The sequence below is a fragment of the Leopardus geoffroyi genome, chromosome C3, assembly GCF_018350155.1.
Source record: "Leopardus geoffroyi isolate Oge1 chromosome C3, O.geoffroyi_Oge1_pat1.0, whole genome shotgun sequence".
Classification (NCBI taxonomy): domain Eukaryota; kingdom Metazoa; phylum Chordata; class Mammalia; order Carnivora; family Felidae; genus Leopardus; species Leopardus geoffroyi.
In genome coordinates, this window is record NC_059338.1 from 26,644,508 (window position 1) to 26,662,117 (window position 17,610).

Below are 17,610 nucleotides of genomic sequence, written 5' to 3' on the forward strand. Positions count from 1 at the left end.
GTGGGGAGCCAAGGGGCTTGGCCAGCCCCTGGGTTGTGAGAAGAGGTTACCGAATGTATGAGGTTAGTGCACACACCCTAATTGGCTGAGGGTGTGTGTGTGTGTGTGTGTGTGTGTGTGTGAAGAATCTGCCATTGCTCTTATTCCTCGGGCCAACCTTCTCTCCCTCTGTCCCCACCCCCTTTTGGGGTCTTTGTGGCTTCCCTGTCCCAGTCCCACCAGCCACGCCTGGAATGGAATCTCTATTGTCTCCTGCTGCCCTGATGTGGTTTTTTTTTTTTTTTTTTTCCTTCTTCTCAATTCCGCTGGTGAATTTTGTACCCTGTGCTGGCTGGTCCCAGCATGGCACCAGATTCCTTAGCACACAGCTACCCCGGCTTCCAGAAGTGGGCCAACGCTGCCTCTCCTTCTTTCTCTAAACTACCTGACTGTCTGGGATGGGGCCAAGCAGATGTAAGCAATTTGCGCCGAATTCCAAGCCTGTATCAGTTGCTGAATGAAAACTTACTCCACTGCCGCATCAGGCCTTGGAAAGATATCGGAAGAGCCAGTGTTCCAGAGGGTGGCAAACCTGATCCCAGGTTACTCCTCCTTCCCCAGTTCCAGCTGTGCATCCTACAGCAGAGAGGTTAGGAGGCTACACAGTTACATCTCCTCCAGAGCCTGGCAGTCGCATCTGGGGTTGTGTCCATGGAAAAATTAAGTAGAGGCATATTTTATAGCTCTGCCTGGCAGCCAGCGTCCGAGGCGATGGTGGCTCTGAGCCGGAGCCCTGGACTGAGGCTGTGGCTGCTTCTCCTTTGGCCTTTGGGTGAGCTCAAGGTTTGATTTCCATGGCTCTGAGTTTACTGCTGAGTGTGCATGGGTGTGTGTGTCTGAATTTGATCAAGCTCTCAGCCCTGGCCAGAAGGGAGCTTGTGCGTTTCCCTCTCCCTGGAAGCGTCAGTGAGGGAGGCCCATGGGTGTGCTGGATTTTCCCTGGGGAGCTCCCTCGGGATTGCCCAATGACCTGGAATTATTCTGGTCTTTGCCATGACATAGTGGCCCTCTAGCAGGCACCCCACAGCCTTGTGGACCTTTGAACCCCTCTCATTGGTTTCCTCACCCCACCTGGGCCTGGCACTTTGCAGGTACCTCATATGGATGGGCCTTCAGCCTGGACAGCCCTGCCGCAGCCAGCAGGGAGAAAAATGAGAGAACTCTGTTGCCTTTAGGGGGTTCGTGACCGGCCATAAACTTCAGGCTCCTCTCGATGCCAGGATGTGAACTTGGACATGACAGTGCGGAGTAGTAGAGAAAAGGGTGGGTGGCTTGGGGGTCAGGAGGCTTTGAGTCCTTGTGTGACTGACTTCCTAGCACTGTGAGCATGGACAGCTTGTGAACCTAAGACTTAGTTTGCTTATCTGTAAAATGGGGAAAAAATAATACCCTGGGCTCACAAGGTTGTTTTCAGGGTGAAATACATTGCTTCCCATGAACTGAATAAAATCATGTGTGCAGAAACACTCTGAAAGCTGCAGAGTACTATAGCAATGTGCGTTAGTCACTCTTGAGTTTAGCCTTGGTAACAACAAAGGAGGGAGAGCTGGTGGGGGTTGGGGAAGGAGTGGGAGAAAGGGATGGAATAGAGAATGTTCTAGGACATGGGAAGAGTGATCTGATGATACCAAGATAGCTATGTTTTGGGTTACTTCTCTTTTTTTGGAGGGGGGGGGTTACTTTAAAAAGGGCAGGATAGGAGCTAGGAGAGAAGAAAAGGCTGCTTAATAATATTTGTAGGGAAGTGGGGAGACATATACCGCCCCCCACCCCAGAGGCTGGCTACTGTCCATAGAGGAGTGCTGAGCTGGCAAATAATATAATAGCTAACGTTTACTGATGTCAGTCAGCCAGTTAATGACAGAGGAGGGATTTCAAGCAGGCTGTTTCACTCCAGACCCTGTGCTCATAACCTTGATGCCACTATCAGGGAGATGTTGGGTCTTGGGAGAATGGAAAGGGATTAGCAGAGTCACGGAATTCATTCACACTGGCTTCCCTTGGATTCGAATGCCCCTGACATGTCACCAGACTGCGACATACCTTAGACAATAAACTTCTCAAGGGCAAGGGCCCAGCATCGCACCTCCTTAATTCCCAGGTATTTGGGGGTCGAGGGTGAATTCCTCGGGGTTTCTACCTCACAGCCTTTCTCTGCTTTCTCATTTGTATCCCTACCTTCAGTGTGAGGAGAAGGCTGGGGATAATGAAGTCAAGCAATTTTGCTACCTTCTGGGCAACACTAATACCGTTTGGGAATTGAGGTGCTCTGGGAAACTGAGGCAAATCTTTTGTTTTAGTATTTCTATATCTGCTTTATTTTGTGTCTTTTTTATTTAGGAAATTATTATTTTATTTAGGAATTTAGGATATTATTATTATTATTTTATTTAGGAATTTAGGGAATTATTATTCTTGCATATCCTACATATGACTTTTAGAACCGGAAAGGATTTTGGAGATCGATGCCCTGAGAAGTGACTCTCCCAAGGTCATGCAGTTAGCGATGCTGGAACTTTACGCTTGCCCCACAGATCACAAGATGACCAATGACAGGACCTGCCTTTCGGCACCTTAGAGTTGTGTGCAGACGATTGGGAAATTCTCTTAGAACACTGGTCATGGAATTCACTCACCCCAAATTTCTATGTCGGTGAAAGAGATTAAGGACACAGAAGACACCATTTGTGCATCGGGGCAGAGGCCTTCAAGTTCTGGAGAAGGAAGAGGAAAGAGGTTCTTGATATTCCTGAGGCAGAATGCAGAACTTGTGACTGAAGGAATCTTGCAATTCACGCCTTCCTCTTTTGGGATACTTCCTGTAGGAAGTCTCATCCAGCAGAGCCTCCATGGCTTTTCAAAGAGGAGCCAAAGGTCATTTGTCTCTTCAGAAAATGTTTTCCTTTCACCAAAATGTTATGACTCCTGCCTCTCTTCCTTGCTGAAAACGCTGGTCAATTCTCTTCTTCCTGGACCTTTCTCTCGAGCCACCCCTAGTCACTGAGAGTCATCTCCTGGGCAATAGTTTTCTTCTCTGTGCTTCTTCCTGCCATGATTCGTGCATCCTATGTCTCTGCTCCTGAGGGTCCTGTCCTAATGGCTAGATTCCACTTTGTCTCCTCTCCTGTATTCTCCCCAGAGGGAGGTGGGTGTCCGAGATGAGAGCTGCTGTGCTCACATGGCCGGTTGCCCAGGTCCCATGCCTGGCTAAGCCAGGCCCACCAGGAGTTAACGCTATGGAGGCATCCTTTTCAGCCAAGTTCTTCTATCTCAGAGTAGTTGGTCCGCTTGGTAGCAAACCAGAAGACATAAGGGGAGGGGCAAAGGGGAAGGAACCCAGGAGATTCCATTTTCAGGAAATGCTACAGCTTACCTTGCTAGCGAGAAGAAATAGATATGAGCCTTTCTTGTCTTAGGTCGCAGGCTAATCTAGAATGTAGGTAGGTGTAATGATGGGGCTCTTCCAGGGTCGAGACCCCTCTTGAGAGCCCCCCTTTTCTGAAAGCAGGGCATCTGCCACATTCCTGATTCGCCGTGCTGTTACCCCTTCCTACAGGTAAATAAAGGAAGTTAAACTGACAAGGAGCACCTGTAAAGTGCACTTAATGCTGACCAAAACTGGAGAGATTGTTTGCAAATTGGGCATTATGGGAAGCTGGGAGAAGACATCTATATTATTTTCCCCAAGAATATTATGGCCAGGATTTCAGATTTCTGCTCTAGACTTAAGAAGGCAGATTATTATTTTTTTTAAATAAGAGAGAAATTAGATGTAGTTCCCTGACAGGAGACTTTGAAACATCGAGTGGTTCCAAAGGGATAGCCAAGTCTCCCAAGTGCAATTTTGATGACGCTGTTGCAGACGGTTTCAGCAAGGAAGGCGAAAAGGAGCCACCTGAGCTCAAGTTCAAGTACCACGAGGCAAGAGCATGTGATGAAGAATAACCACCGGCACCGAGTGTCCACCTGTAGCTATTTTTTTGTTTTTGGGGGGGGGTTTTGTTCTTGTTTTAAGTTTTTATTTTAATCCCTGTTAGTTAGCATACAGTTTTATATTAATGTCAGGTATTGTCCGCCTGTAGCTTCTCAAACGTTATCTGTACTTTCCCCTTCCCCTAACCTTGGAGAAAACCGCGATGATGAAATTGTCTCCTCCCCTTTCACCGATGTGAGACCTGAGGTTGCGGTTAGGTGTAGTTCAAATTAAGATTCCGAAACATGCCGAAGATTGTAGGACTAGTTAGAGAAGAAGCAAAGTTTGAGTCCAGGTCAGGAAACTTCCAGCACCTGCGTTTCTTCCCTTGGTGCTCCCCTGAGGGGACCGCTGAGAAGAAGTGTCTCAGTGAGCCCCAAGTTCTGAATGAGACAGGGCTTCCCCAAGAGTCCGCTGACAGAGTTGACAACAGAAATGGTTGTTTTCAAAGCCATCTGTGGTGAAGCTATGGTCACAAAGGGAGATAAGTCAGAGAATGTTTAAAAAAGAACTCATTCATTCAGCAGATGTTTTTTGAGGGCTTACTAATAATGACTTTAGGTGCTTTCGGTGATGAGGCCTGATAGCCTTCCAGAACTTACAGTTGAGTGGGGAATACAGACAAGTAAATGGGCTGTGTGTTGGGGGCGGGGTAGGGGTGGGGGTTGGAGCATGGGATGCTTTGGAAACTCATAAGTGGGACACTTGGGGTAGTCAGACGTCCTGGAAGAAATTAAACGTTAGTCAAGGGGTGCCTGGGTGGCTCAGTCGGTTAAGTGTCCGACTTCGGCTCAGGTCATGATCTCACGGTTCCTGAGTTCGAGCCCCGCATCGGGCCCTGTGCTGACAGCTCAGAGCCCGAAGCCTGCTTCCGATTCTGTGTCTCCCTCTCTCTCTGCCCCTCCTCTGCTCATGCTCTGTCTCTCTCTCTTTCAAAAATAACTAAAAACATTAAATGTTAGCAAGATCTGAACAATGAGTAGAAATTGGGGTGGGGGATGAAGTGAAAGGCAAAGGGGGTGAAGTGAAGGTACTTTAATCTGACCAGAACCATTGAAGGAGTTTACCTTTTATCTTTTATTCACAACGTACCTGATGTTCTCCTCAGTGCACAGCAGGGGAAGAAGACAGACATAGTCCCTGTCCTTCTGGAGTTTGTATTCTGGGAGAATTTAGTTCACTAAGGAATAAATTAAACCAAGCTTTTTTATTTTGCTGACAGGGATTCTATACTGGTATATCAGGGAATTCCTCATAGATAAACTCTGGCGGAACTTAGGGAAAGTTTGAGAAAGACTCTTGTGATAGTCCTATGGGTAACATGGGGTGGAGGCAAGAGGTGGGTTAATTGATGGTTGGTTCCTTGTTCTCCGACAAAAACATCTTCAGTGCCTCTGTTCATTCATTCTTACATCTATTGATTCATCAACTGAAGGGCAGTATAAATTCAGTATGTACATACGAGTATGGCTTTGGACCCAGATTCCATGGGTTCAAAGCCTAGCTCTCCCTCATGCTAGTTGTTTGACTTTGGGAAAGTTACTTGATTTCTCTGTGCTTCTGTTTCCTCGTTTGTAAGATGGGGGAAAATAATAGTACGGGCGGTGGGGGTGGGGGAAACAAGCTGTGGTAAAAATGAAATGAGTTCATTAATGAACTATCTAGAATAGGGCCTGATAAATAGTAAGGGCTTAGAAAATGGTGGCGGTTACAATTACATTATCATCCTTCAGGCAAGTTTGTGCTGAACCCTAGGGATACAAACTTAAATTCAATATGGTCCATGACCTTGAGGTAACCACATTGTACTCCAGAAATTACAAGTGAATGCATGAGTTGCTTTATGGAATGGGGTAATCCTATAAACTCGGTATGAGGCAGTTGTCCATGGCTGCCCCAAGAGGTGGTATAATCTGAGGCAGCATTTCATAGAAGTATAGAAGCTAGGACAATAGCGTTTAATATTTTGGGGACTTCTAAATTCTAAGAATCTAATAAATGCAATGGGGTATCAACCCGGAAACGTAAACTACAATTTTGCCTTCCTCATCCAGAATCTTTGATTCTGTAGCAGGGAGGTGTTAAATATTCTCCTCTGGCTTGGTCTGACCACCCTCAGAACACGGTATTTAACAGCTCTGTCCCTAGTGTAAAACGCTGTGCTGAGCGTGGTGGGGAAGACAAGATAAATAAAAGGTAATTTTTGTTCTTAAGATTAATGGGCTTATGTCTGTGAAAGTGCTTTGTAACTATAAAGCACCCACCTGGATAAAAATTATTTTTATTCTAATCACTAGTAGGTATAACACAAAACACTAAATGCCGTGTATATTTAAATTAAAAAAAATTTTTTTTTAATATTTTATTTCTGAGAGAGACAGAGACAGAATGCAGGTGGGTTAGAGGTAGAGAGAGAGGGAGACACAGAATCCGAAGTAGGCTCCAGGCTCTGAGCTGTCAGCACAGAGCCTGACACAGGGCTTGAACTCATGAGCTGTGAGATCATGACCTGAGCCGAAGTCAGACGCTCAACCGACTGAGCCACCCAGGCGCCCCTAAATTTTTTTTTAACATTTATTTTTTGAGAGACAGAGAGTGAGTGGGGGTGGGGCAGAGAGAGAGAGAAGGAGACACAGAATCGGAAGCAGGCTCCAGGCTCCAAGCTGTCAGCACAGGGCCTGATGCAGGGCTCGAACCCACGGACTGCGAGATCATGACCTGAGCCGAAGTCTGACGCTCGTCCCACCAAGCCACCCAGGCACCCCAATGCTGTGTATATTTAGAGATGTTCAAAAGAGAGCAAAAGTCACTTTCTGTCATAGGAGATGATAGAAGGCTCAAATACAAGGGCAGGTGTTTGTAGAGGGCAAGCCAGAGAGGATTCCAGAAAGCACTAGCGTGACCGAAGATTCATGGGAAAACTTGTGGCCCCACGGAATGCTTAATAACCATCAGTATTTGGGGGCCTGCAGGGAACTGGGCTGGGGCTCGGTGTGGGGAGTCTTGAATGTCCAGTATGAAAGCAGGGAGAGACAGAAACCTTTTCGTCAGAAGGATGATATGAACAGAGCCATTCATATGAATGAGCCACAGGGTTGTGGCCGTGGAGCAGATGCTTTAGGGGTCACTGGGGAGACAGAGACGCTTAGGAGGTTGTTTCAATTGTTCGGATAAGAGAAAGAATAATAATCTTTGGTGCTAGGGCACCTAGGTGGCTCAGTCAGTTAAGCATCTGACTTCGGCTCAGGCCATGATCTCATGGTGAGTTTGAGCCCCACATCAGGCTCCCTGCTGTCCACACAGACCCTGCTTCAGATCCTCAGTCCCCCTCACTCTCTGCCCTTCCCCTGTTCGTGCTCTTTTTCTCTCTCTCTCTCAAAAATAAACAAACATTAAACAAATAATTTTTGGTGCCTAATGGATGCTTTCAGTAGGTTATTTAACTTGAGGAAAGTAATCGGAAGCGTGGAAAGGAATGGACCAGTCTGAGAGAGACTGGAACAGGAAGGCTGGGAGATTTCCTTCACTGGAAATAGACTGGTGGTGGCTCAGTCTGGAAAGAGCACTGGAGCGGGAGTCTGGGACCCGCCTCTAGTTTCTAGTCCCACTTCTGTCACTGACTTGCTGTGTGACTCCAGACAAGGCATTTCTCCTTCTGGTCCTTGGTTCTTTCTCTCTCTCTCTCTCTCTCTATGTTTTTATTTGAGTATAGGCGATACACAATGTTACCTTGGTTTCAGGAATACGACTTCTCTGTATGTTACGCTGTGCTCACAAGTGCGGCTACTGTCCGTTACCGTGCGATGCTGGTGCAGTATCGTCCGCTAGATTCTCTGTGCTGTGCCTTTTATTCCTGTGACCTACTCATTCCATAACTGGAAGCCCGTATCCCCCACTCCCCTTCTCCCATTTTGGCGCTCAGCCTTTGGTCCTCTTATCTGGAAAACGGTGCATCGTCCTTTGGTTTCCTCTTGTTTATTATTTGCTTGCTTTTGAGGGGTTTGTGACGGTGAAGAAATGTTTTGGGGTGTCGGGGGAGAGGGTGGAGGCGTCGTACCAAGATAATCACCAACGTCAGCTTGCCTGTTGGGTAAAATGTGACGTGCCTGGGTCCCATTCTGTGAAATAGGAAAAACGCTATGAGTTTTGGCCGGAAACAGGTTCCAGTTTAATTCCTGATTTTGTCGTTTACTAGTTGTGTGACCTTGGGGGGGGGGGGCAGTAAATTATTCAGTCCTTTTCCTCTTTTCCGCTTGCCTCATCCATTAAATAAGGATATTAACATCCACACGTAAGGATTGTTGTGAGGATTAAACAAGACAAAACCTGGCACAAAATGCCAGAGGAGAAAAGCAGGTGTATTTCTTTCCTCACTTGACCTCCCCCGACCACGCTGCCTGCCCCCCCCCCTTTCCCTTTCCCCTAAACAAAGTATGACACCTTCCCTCCAGGGAGGACTGGGGACGTATCCCTGGGGATACTAACTTGACAGACTTTGTGATGGTGTTTACATACATTGGACTGGCATTTCAGCAAGGTGCCTATGGAACCTTAGCCCTAATGGGCCTGCACCCACGGTCACACCCTGGCTACACTTACCCAGCTGCCAGCAGTGTCACCTAATCCCTACTGAGAATGGTCTGTGACTCCTGCTACCCTGGTGCCCTGAGTGAGGGTCACATGGGCAAGGCCCCCATAAAGACGGGGCTGGTGAGATGTTAATGAGCTGCACTGTGCCAGGCTGATCACCCCTCTGTCGAAGGTCCCCTTTGCTCAGCGTAGACTGAGGCCCTGCTCTCCGGAGACCTCGGTCTCCCTTGGGACCTTCCTGTGCAGAGTGGGGCATGGGAGATGGGAGAAAGGCATCAGGCAGGTACAGAGCAACACCAAATCGTTGTGTCACACACGCACACAGCCTCAGAATGTTAAGGAGACACTGAAAGCAAAAGCAGGAATTGGAAGGATTGACCAGGGAAGGCTTCTGGGGCTCTTGAGTCAGAGTGGGAAGAGGAGAGACAGAGAAAGTAGGAAAGGGGAGGGAGCCTCCAGCTGCACCCAGGGCTTTGGAGGCCCTAAGAGTCAACCGGGTGGGGAAATAGGGTACGGGGAGTCTATACCAGGCTGTGAGTGCCGATGGGTCCTTCTGAGGACTCTGGAACCTACCGCTGGGACAGGTCTGGAGACCAGACAGATGTGCGGAGTCCTGGCTGGGATCTGGTACCACCGGACACTGCCTGCTGCCTCCTTCCCAGGCTGCCATCTCTGTATCCCTTTCCCGGTGGTTTGGGGATTCTGAACACTGGGAGGCCATCTTGGAGAGGGTCTCAATCTTAGTTCCCTCTTAGGGCCCGGCATCCTGAGTGAAGTTTCTCCTTTGACCAGGGTAAGCTAGCATCCTTAGTCTCCCTTGGGGGTCGGTATCCTTGGCTGACCCTGAACAGGATATCCTTCTCAACTACTGAAGAAGGCCTGGGGGCCTCCTGGGTCAATCTTGGCCAACAATACCCAAGGCCGGGGTTAGGAGGGGTCAGTGACTTAGAGACCAAGCTGCCTGCTGGGCCTCACTGAGGGGGACATGAGTTCTGGACAAGGACAAGAGATGCCTAGGCCTCAGGAGCTGAGACCAGGGAGGCCATGAGGAGGCACAGCCACCATCAAGATCCACCCCGCCTACCTATTAATGGGTCATTCCTCCCAGGCCACTGGAAATTTCCCTTTCCACTTCCAGAATGGGTTGGGTTGGGCCCTCCTCTGCTCAGACTCTGCTTTTTTAGATGCAAATGTCCCTGGGTGGGACTAACACCTTGGCCTCTCACACCCCTGTGTAAATTAGTATCAGATGTTTGCTAGTGTTTTGTGTGTGTGTGTGTGTGTGTGTGTGTGTGTTTCTGGGCCATAAGATGGGGGCTGCTTGAGAGCGGCACCCCTTTCCTTTCCTACCCTGGTCTGTGGGGACCTCAGGGCCTTTCCACTGCACCCTGAACTTAGGAAATAACTGAGCACCTCTGAGGCCTGCCAGAAGCTAGGTGGCCCTTGGGCGAAGGTCCCCCTGGGCTCAACTGCCTGGAGTCCCCTCCCTTGCATTCTGGCTCCCTGGTCCCCTCCGGGCCTGGGAGCCTGCCTCCAGTAGGCTGGAATGTGGATGCCGAAGGCCCAGAGCCGCTCCCTGGAGCGGAAAGGTCCTGTTTTCCTTTTTCTTCCGGGTTCACCCTTCCATCTATTTTCTCAGTCGTCTTTGCCAGGGACACTAAGATCATGATCTCTTGGTGTCTAAGTCCACTTCCCCAGGGAGCCGATGAGGGAGTGAGTGAGGTGGTGGGGGGGGGGGGACCTGGAGGGTGGGAAGGTATGGGGGGTATGCAGGGGCAGATGTGGGTAATTGTGGAAGGTGTGGGGATTGTGCGAGGTACGCGGGGTACAGAGGCGTGTGTGCTTGGGGGAGGGGTATGGAGTATGCATGGAGAGTGGGGGGGGGTACCTGTAGGTGCTTGGGGGAAGGTATGGGTGTGTGTAGGGTGGGGAGGGAGGAGGTGGAAGAGGTAGGTCTTGGGGGGTGAGGGGGTGTGCACAGGGAAGGGAGTGCGCGGTAGTAGCTACGTATGGATGTGTGGGGGGGCGTGGGGGAAGGTGTGGGGGTACATGCAGTTCATGTGATTACCAAGGCTGTAGGTCCCTGAGAGTGACTAGTCTACCAGGGATTTTCTTGATCTGGGGAGTTAGCACGAACTGCAGATACTCTTTCTTACCAGATCACATGTCCAGGTTGCTGTTTTAGGGACTGCGGTGGCAGAGGAGCAGCGGGCAGGGCGTAGAGCCTTCCCACCGGGATGGAGGAGGGCAGATTGCCCTGGGCCCGGGTGGCATGGTATGGGGCCTGGTCTCCAGCTCCTCAGGTTCCCGAGGAAGACTGGCTCAGCCTTTTTCTGCTTGACTTCCTTTTGGCCTTCCTGCAAGCTGAGCAGGTGGCTCTCAGCCAATGGCAGCCCACCGCCCCCACAGCCTGTCCCTGCCCACTGGCTCCCTCACCCAGGCTTACAGGCAGCCGCCCCCAACCTTCCCACAGACCACATGGGGGCTGGGGCCCCACTTTCTGCACTCTGTGTGTGTGTGATCATTCTGGGGACCGGTCCTCCGAGTCCTTCTCATTCTCATCCTGGGGTTTGGTCCCGGAGGTGTACTTGTGGGGGCGCATAGCACAGGGCTAGGGACAAGATTGTTCCTGAGTATTAGCACCCTATGGCCCCCCACATCGGGTCGGTGGCCCCTTCCCCACCCTGCCACAGACCCAGTATGAGCCCCCGGGGCAAAGTCGCTGACCCTTAGTGGGCCTCAGTCTGCTCATCTCTAATGGTCAAGGGGGCCCTGTTGTGGGGAAGGGAGATCGCTTCCCTGATGTCTAAGGAAGTTGCTACCAGAAAACAACCAAAGGATTGTTAGAAGTGAATTAATTGGAGATGCTCCTTAAAAATCCAAGCTCTGATCTCCAGCAAAGATGTCCCTCTGGAGATAGTCCCACTGGCATTATTCCGTGCACTCTCGTTAGTCCGATGCCTCTGCAGTTCCCCAAGCTACACCCCCCTCCCCTTGCCGTGGGCCTGGGCCAAAATCTGAAGTGCTGCTCCTTGCTTCTTGCAGACTCTGATGGGTTAGCCCCGCCCAGCGTGCCCAGCATGTGAGGACTTGGGGCAGCAGCACGGAGCAGTGAGGTGGCCCCACACTGCCTCTCCTCTTCCCTCCGGTGAGTCCTCCAGGCAAAGCAGAGACTCTTTGGTGTGCTGTTTTCCCTCTGGTGCCACGGGCCGTTTGGGAACAGCTGTGACCTGCTTTCTGGATTCTGTTTAATGGGCTGGCCTCCTCCAGGGAGTTTCCCCAGCCTACACAGGAATCCTGGAGAACTGGATTCCAAAGGACTGAGCTGGGGACGCTGGACTGGAGGTTCAGCTGGAGGTGACAGGTGACAGCAAGGGGCCTTGCAGGAACCCTTGGTTTGCAGGAAGCCAATGGCCCTGTGTGACAAAGTAAAGGAGGGGGTGGCAAGGATCGTGAGGGCTGCTGTGTCCCCATCCCCCTTTCCACCTGTTTTGTGACATCCTCCTCCCAGAGGGGCTTCCTTTATACTTCGTGGAGTCTCTAATACCCTCAGAGAGATTAAAGGTTCATAGATGTTGGTGTTTGGAAATGTTGGGGTTGTTTTTATGACATGGGATGGGCTGGTGTAAATCTTGTCTGAAACGAACTTCCCTTAGGAATCCCCTCAGCTAGAGGCAAACCATAAGAGACTCTTAAATACAGAGAACAAAGGGAGGGGTGCCGGAGGGGATGGGCTAAATGGGTGATGGGCATTGATTGAGGAGGGCACTTGTTGGGATGAGCACTGGGGTGTTATATGTGAGTGACGAATCACTGAATTCTACTCCTGAAACTATTATTACACTACATGTTAACTAACTTGGATTTAAATAAAAAAAAAAAAAAAAAAAAAAAAAAAGGAATCCCCTCAGCTGGAGACCAAGATTAGCACAGGAAGGTCATCCTGGGAGCTCCTCTCCCCCCCCCCCCCCATCCTATCCCACTGCCTTTCTCTGGAGGGCCAAGGAAGCTGGAAGGGGAATTCTTTTATTTTTTTTTTTTAATGTTTGTTTGTTTATTTTGAGAGAGAGAAGGACCATGAGTGTGTGGTAGGGGCAGAGGGAGAGGGAGAGACAGAATCCCAAACAGGCTCAGTGCTGTCATTCCAGAGCCCGACTTGAACCTTGAGATCATGACCTGAGCCAAAATCAAGAGTCCCAACGCTTAACTGACTGAGCCACCTAGGTGCCCCCTGGAAGAGGAATTCCCTTTTTTTTTTTTCTTGGTGCAAAAAGGTGATTTTATTAAAGCATGGGAACAGGACCCATGGGCAGAAAGAGTTGCCCAGGGATTGTGAGAAGAGACTGCTTATACACTTGGGAGTTGGGGGAAGTAAAGGCATTCTTAACGACATGCTGCTTGGAGGGAACCCAGCTGATCAGAACTAGAAGGGCTGGTTTTTGAGGCTGTGGTGGCTGAGGGCAGGTGGGGGTGGTAGGAAGCAGGAAGTATAGACCAGACAGAGAGGAGATGTGGCGGCTCTGGCTCCAGGGATGGTTCCTGGATTAGAGATCCACACACTGCCAAGACCTCTCTTCCCTCTTTGCCAGGGGTTCCATTCAGGTGGCTGCCAGCTCCTGGCCCCTGATCCACGTCGCCAGCTCTAGGAAGGAAAGTTTTGAGAGGAGCCACGAGTTGCCTGCCTTCTTCCATCCTGACTCTCTTCTTACCCGAGTCCCAAATCTGCAGGGTTTGTGGTAGGAGCTATGATCGCCAGGGATTGTGTGTGTGTGTGTGTGTGTGTGTGCGCGTGTGTGCGTGCATAGACCAGCTGCACACGTGATTTCTGAGCTGGACTAGAGAACTCTTGGACTCTGAATGCAAACAGAGCTCTATCTAACCATGTCGCACAGGCTTCTGGCATCTGTCTCTGCTCTCCTAGGACCCAGAGAACCCTCTACGAACTCCAGTATCAACTTTGGCCCCAAGTTAGTGGAATGTCCAGGGGTAGGCCCAGGGAATCCAGGGATGGAAAATGAAGTTCCAGCAGCAAAGGCTGAATCACGTGGGGCTGCTTTAATTTGGCGCAGAGGATGCTAGAGAGGAGCTGGATGAGTAGGACAAGAGCACAGGCAGCTGTTTTGTGTCTCCCCACATTTGGAACTAAGTGACAGCCACAGAGAAGAAACAGATAGGAGAAAGACCTTGTGGGTGCATGTGACTCCGTGATGGGCCTGACATCAAAGAACCTCGTGGAGCTGTGTACAACCTATAGGCTTACAGTACAGAAGCTGGGATCAGATATACATCTGTTTGAGACAGGGAGCCTGACCTTTTGAATACACCTTCCTGTTGGGGGAGTTGACGCAGGGCATGCTGACATTCCTTCCTAGAACTGGGCCTCTGGGGGTGGGAGTAGGGGGTGGGCAGCAAGCCTGTGGAGTGAGGTGTGGGGGATGGGTCCCTGGCTGCAAAGCCAGTGAGATTTGGGGTATGGATGAGTATGGGTGTTGGGGGGTGGTGAGGGGCAGGGGTCATCTGAATACAAAATTCTGGAAGCCAGAGCTTCTATGTCCATATGGCCTCTAACCCCTTGACCTATTCTGTTCTGAGAGGAGGTGCTGAAGGCCCCTTCCTAGGTAGTCCTAGAACTGAGTCTTCTTCCCTTATTAAAAACTACTAAAAGGTGGGATGCCCAAGGCTGGGGGCTTGAGACCCTTCATATTTTTTACCATCTTGCTCAGTAGCTCTCCATTTTCCCTGCCCAGTGAACATGGGCCAAGACATGCAGTGTTTCCCCGCTTTGTGCCCCAAGGAGGGGGGATTGAATTATTTATGGATATGTCTATCATCTTTGCTAGGTGGCGAGCTCCCTGGAAGTGTGCCACAGCCCTCTGAATACTTCTAGGGCCAGCATGGCACCTGGCGTGTAACCGGTACTCATGGGCCATTGACATTCAATTTCGTGGTTCTGGATGTGAGGAGATGACCCAGAGCTCATAGGCTGAGCAAAGGCAGAGCAGTTCTAAAAAGGTGCCCTCCAGCCGGGCAGCCGGAAGCCCTCTGCGCGCACAGCTGGTGTCACTGCTGGCTCACTGGCACAGGGACTGAACGGAGGGGAGTGTCCTCTCCTTTGTCTCCACCCTTGGACTCCAGACCATTGTGTAGCTCTGCCCCGACCCCATTTCCTCCCCCGCCGGCCTCCAGCCATCCTTTGGCAGCTGTGTGGACTGTTCGGTGCCTGGTGCTGCTTGGACCCTGGCACCGACCTGCTCAGCCATAAGCACGCCCCTCTTCCTTCACCAGCTTCCTGGTGGGGTCCCTTTTCCCCCCCGCTAACCTCTGGTCTTCCTGGGAGTTCCGAAACCACGGTCCGTGCTGTCAGCCCTGGCGGCGCGTCTGAATTGCCTAGGGGAGAGGGCTTTGAACTGATCAGAGTCCAGGGATTCACCCTACTGAATCAGACCCTCCCCCCGCAGAAGAGGGGCCAGGAACCTGTAGGTTTGAAAAACTTCCCAGATGGCAGTTGTGAACGTTCCATTGTGGACTATGTATTAGATAATATTATCGTGTCCTCCTTAAATGTTGTGGCTGTGCTAATGGCATTGTGTTTATATAGGAGAGTGCGCTAGTTGTTTAGAGATTCAGCCTGAAGTATCTGGAGGTGGAGCCCTTGCATCTAACTTTCAAATGGTTAAGCAGAGACGGAGCGCGCAGAGGTGGGGAAGGGAAACTGGCTGAAAGTGATCTGAAAGATGGACAGGAGCAGGGAACACAGCCACGCCACCGAGGTGTGCAACTGCAGGGGGCGCCATTCACATGGTTCTCTTTGTTGTGGTCCGAGGGTGACATTCACGTAGAATACGGTGTGTGGGTACCCCCCTGCCCCCCGGAGTTATGTGACATTGTCATACTGGCCCCAGCTGTCTCTTTTTGGATGGGCTACAAAGCCCCGGGCCCTCACCACCCCCCATGTCTTTCCTGGGACCTACATGGGTTTTTTCACAGAATCCCTAGTAACCCTTGGGGACTGAGGGAATAGAGCCGCTTCTGATTTGTCAACCAGCAGAGGCTGGCAGAGAGGGAGCTGAATTGGGGAGGGGGGCGGGGAAGGCAGGAAACCTGAGACTCTGATTGCGAAAATACTTTGTGTATCCCCACCCGTCCCAGAAAATGAAGTTTGGGGCTTGACTTCTTAGAGGGGAAGCCAGGTTGCTCTGGCTCCAGGTTGTTAGGACTGTCGCTCCTGTCTTCCCTCCTCCCCCCGTCTGGATTTCCCCTATGCCAGGCTACCACTCAATACCTTCACTCCACCTTGGGGGGGTGGGGGGGCTCTCCTGGTCCTGCGGGGGCTGCCGCTTGTCCGTCTCCTCCTTCAGATCCCTCAGCATCAGAGTGAGCAGAGCACTGAGCCTTTTAGAGGGAGCAGCTGCCAGTGTGGCCCCGGGCACAAGATCTGTCAGCCGCTGGGCCTCCTCTGCCTGGCTGACAGACAGTCTGGTGGAGTCCTGGCCAGGCACCAGGGGACGGTGGTTAGAGAGGGGTAGCTCGGCTTTCCTCATCTGAATTCCAGTCTTGGAAGAACCTCAGGAGCCAGGCCTGCTGGATCATCTGTGGGTCTGTCTTCTCTTTCCTCCCGGGGCTGGAGCTGTTCCTTAGCTCCGGGATACGGCTTTGGAGTCCGCTGAGAAATTTGACTCAAGGAAACCGATCGGTTCAAGTCAGAGTCCCAGAGCTTGGGAGGTGCTTTGTGCGGTGGTCCCGTCCGTCCGCCCACCTGCCTGCACAGATGCCAAACCTGGCCCCGTTGAGGTGAAACCCAGTCCTGTGTTTGTAGGACCCCAAGGAAGGCTGCCAGCTGAGTCCTGATCACTGGTCTTATGTCTAAAAACTCTTCCCACCAGAAAGCTCTGCCCTTACATCCCAGTTCTAGTTGCTTTTCTCGGTGGAAATGAGGTGAATTTGGAACTTAAGGAGCTTGATGGTGGGGGGGGGGGTGACAGATATGTACCTATTTAATTGTGAATAAACTACTTTAAGATTATATTTGAGGTGTGTACAGGGTACTGTTGGGAGCATAAAGAAGGGTTCCTTAGTCCGATCTGGGAGTTCAGAGAAAGCTTCCTGAAGAATGTGATATCTGGGCAAAGTCTGAGGGGCAAGTTAGAGTCACACAGGCAGAAAGCGACAGGAGTTGGGAAGGGCGTACCCAGGGGAAGGACAATGTTGAAAGAAGTCACTGAGGTATTGAGTACGTGGCAAATGAATGGCTGTAGATGAGAGGGAGATGGGGCAGGTGATAAAGGATTTGTAAAGGAAGCGGATAGAGAGCCTTTGAAGGGGTTGAGGCCGGAGGAGACGATCAGGTTTACCCTTTAGAAAGAGCCCTCTGGCTTTTCTGGGGCGAATGCCTTAAAGCGGGGGCAGATTAGAAGGAAAGGAGAAGGTGACAGTTCAGTGGTGGACATTCGGGCCTCGAGGTATGGGGTGGGCATTGAAACTGGGGGGGGGGGTGAGATACACCTTTAGAACTGCCAATGAGTGGAACAAGTGGGAAGATGAGAAGAGGCGAGGCTGCCTGAGTGTTGCCTGGGTGTTAACAGTGGCTGAGAGTGGAGTCCTGAGCCAACACCAACATTTCAGGGGTGGACAAAGGAAGAGCAGAACAAAGAAGGGAGTGGAGAACAAGAAAAAAAAAATAGGGTCATGGAAGCCAAGGGGTGGAGGGTTTTGGGAAGAAGGGAAGGGTCTATAGAGCAAAATGCAGCAGCCATGTCTGGGCAGACAGAAATGCCGGTGGAATTGGATGGCCGGGACATTGTTGCTGGGGCAGTTTTTGTGGAAGGATGGGGACAGAAGCCAGATTACAGTGAATTGAAGGGCAAATGGAAATTGGGAAAGTTCGGGTGTCTTCTGCTCTTGTATATCTCAGCCGGGAAGGGAAGGAAGAACAGAGAAGGTATTGGCTGGAAGACAGAATGTCAAGAGAAGGTTTACGGCGTAGGGTTTTGGGTTTTTTTTTTTTTTTT

At 50.8% G+C, this 17,610-nt stretch overlaps 1 protein-coding gene across 1 annotated transcript in view; it reads left to right on the forward strand.

Moving 5' to 3' along the window:
* PIK3C2B (phosphatidylinositol-4-phosphate 3-kinase catalytic subunit type 2 beta) overlaps positions 1-17,610 on the forward strand; it is a 65,627-nt gene that overhangs the window by 1,121 nt on the left and 46,896 nt on the right. The window contains 1 exon segment of the mRNA XM_045456330.1: positions 11,648-11,750. The gene's annotated coding sequence lies outside the window, so the exon portion shown is untranslated.